This window comes from Protobothrops mucrosquamatus, unplaced genomic scaffold (genome assembly GCF_001527695.2).
Source record: "Protobothrops mucrosquamatus isolate PMUCROS unplaced genomic scaffold, P.Mucros_1.0 scaffold384, whole genome shotgun sequence".
Taxonomy (NCBI): Eukaryota; Metazoa; Chordata; class Lepidosauria; order Squamata; family Viperidae; genus Protobothrops; species Protobothrops mucrosquamatus.
This window is the reverse complement of record NW_015386716.1, coordinates 1,028,834-1,031,540: the sequence shown is the minus strand read 5'-3', so window position 1 is coordinate 1,031,540 and position 2,707 is coordinate 1,028,834.

Here is a 2,707-nt window from a genome sequence, read left to right as displayed (position 1 = left end):
AGTAGCAACCATCTTAATGAACAAGATCTCACATCCAGCAATCTGTAGAGCAGGGCCCCAGAGAGGCTCCTGGATAGCAATTGCTACACCTTGTACCTCTGTCCTGAAGTCTCAGCTGATGCCATATCTAAAGCCCCCCTGGGCAACTTTCTGAAACGATCAGACAAGTCTCAATGATGCATGTTTGTCTGGCCCTCTCCTCAGTCATTAAATCACAGAAAAGGGAGGCCTTATTACAAGCCAATCTGGCACTGAGTAGCAGCAGCTAAAAACCAGGGCCTCTGAAGTTCTGCTGACTGGATAGAGGGGCTGAGATCAGGGAACTAGAATGCAAAAGAATAATACATTTTGAGACAGATCTCTTGGTAATACAGGTAATCTTTGCTTAATGATCGGCCGCTGAACAGCCATTCAAGGTTAGGATAGACTTCAAAAAAGATACTCACATCTCACCCTTGGAGTTATGTCTGCTGCACTCCTCTCTCCCATGATCAAGTGATCGCATTTTGGCAACTGGATTGCATTTACAACTGCTTCAGTGTGTCACACAGTCATAGAACCCTGATTTGTGACAATTTGCCATTTTCCAGCAGAAAAACAGCACAAAACACCCACTGGATATGCTGAATTCATTTAACGACCATGTGATTCACTTAATGACCATGATGGTTCACTTAATGACCATTGTAAAAAGATTGTAAATAACTTACAACCAAAATTCAGGACTCAATTGCGGTCATAAATCAAGGTCTACCTCTAGAACAGACATGGATCCTTGACGAGATGAAAAAAAGGAGAGGTTTCCTTATTACTAAACAAATTTTTGAATTCTGCTTCCTACACAACAAACTTTGTTAAGGTATGAGAGAAAGAACTGAAAAAAGTATTGTCAGATATACATGTAAAAATACATAACTACTCTGCCTTAAAGGGACACTAATTTGGAGATTTTTTCCCCTATGGCTATAGAAGTGGGCTTCTGTGTTTTCTGCGGGGAAAAAAAGAACCAAGACTTTACCACAATATGCATGATCAAAGTTTAAATATACATTTGACCATATTCCAGGTGGCATATTATGCACGTTCCTGTACTAAATTATTGATAAGAAAAGGCCTTTTTGCTTTCACAAATGTTGATATTTGAAAGAGAAAAAAGTGCACCGTTGGATCAAGAACTGGAGTATTGTGGCAGTTTCAATTGCATATCTTTTGCTTGCTTTTTAGATGCACATATACCGGTAGTCCAGCTGGATGGCAAACTTGAAAGAACAAAAACATTTTTATTTTTATTTTATTTTTTACTTCAATTGACTATAACACATGAAACATTGATACATAACTGCAGGACTAAATCCAGCATTTCTAATGTTCTGTTTCTGAGATGATTTTAAATGCTTAAGTTTACCATCAGTGATAAGTCCAAGTTTCAACTGGCTCATGCCTCATTCTTCCTTCTCTATTGCTTAAGAACATTTCCCTTTTGAATGACCATCTCAAAAGATCATGTAGATGATTGACATCAGACTTTGTTCTCTTCCATTGATGGGTTCTGTCCATTCAGAATCTCCTGCAAGGTCTTTAGCTGACCAATCATAACACTGGTCTTGTAGCTTGTTCTCTGTCATGAGTGCAGCCTCTCTATTGTTGCCTTCAGATGATAATACGTTATCTCTAATGGACAACTAGGTCTTAGTCTTTCAATACAATAGGTCCTTGGGCAAAACCTGTGAAGGGATGTTTAATGGTCCAGGATGTAAGGTATCAGTCAGACTCACCATTCTTGGCTTTTTTCCCAATATTCTCTTGGCCACATAGAAAAGTGATTTTGCTTTCCCACTGCTCTGGGGATAAGCGAAGAAACTAAAAACTCCCATCATTTTGGAAGTCTCCACAAGCCAAGCGAGGATTGTGCTGTTTGGTGCCCAGAGATAAAATACAGTGGGTCCAGGTAGCTCTTCACCAATAAAAAAAATATTTTTCCATTGCTTAAGATTCTTAATTTTTCTTAAATGCCAGTGGGATATCGGAAGCAATTCTCCATTGAGGAAAGAAACTCAGCAGAAGTACCAATGTAGAGCCATCACATTAGTAACAATCATATTCAGCAAACACCAATACTGGTGCCAGTGGTTTTATGTGCAAACATCATTAGTTTGTTTTGCAGTCATTACTGCAAAACACATTTGAAAGCAGAAAGGTCCAAAAAGAATACTATGTACTGATGACCACCAGGGAAACTTCACTGGAAAAATATAATTTGAACTTTCAGAAATTGATGATTGTAGGGTTTTTTCAAATATTCTTCATATTGATTTATGCTTTTCCATGTTCATGTAAATGTATTTAAAACTGCTTCCCTCCCCCCATATTTCTAGAGACTGTGTCAATAAAAAAGTGTAACTGAGGTTTGTAGAGTTATGTAAATACGTTTTTTAAAAGCTACTTTTTATTCTGAGCAAGGAATTGGTGTGTATTATATTGGTTTCTGGAATAAAAGAATGCTACGAAAATACTCACAATTGGGTGGGAGCTTTAATGGAAAGGAATTGGTGAACAAGGAAGATACATAAATGCAAAAATAGATACTGAACTATCTACTATTCTGTGTTGTTTGAAAGAGGCTGTTCCTATAGAATAGATAGTGGGGGAAACAATTTCTCCACTATCTTCCCTCCCCCCCACACAAAAAAGAGAGAAAATAATATGA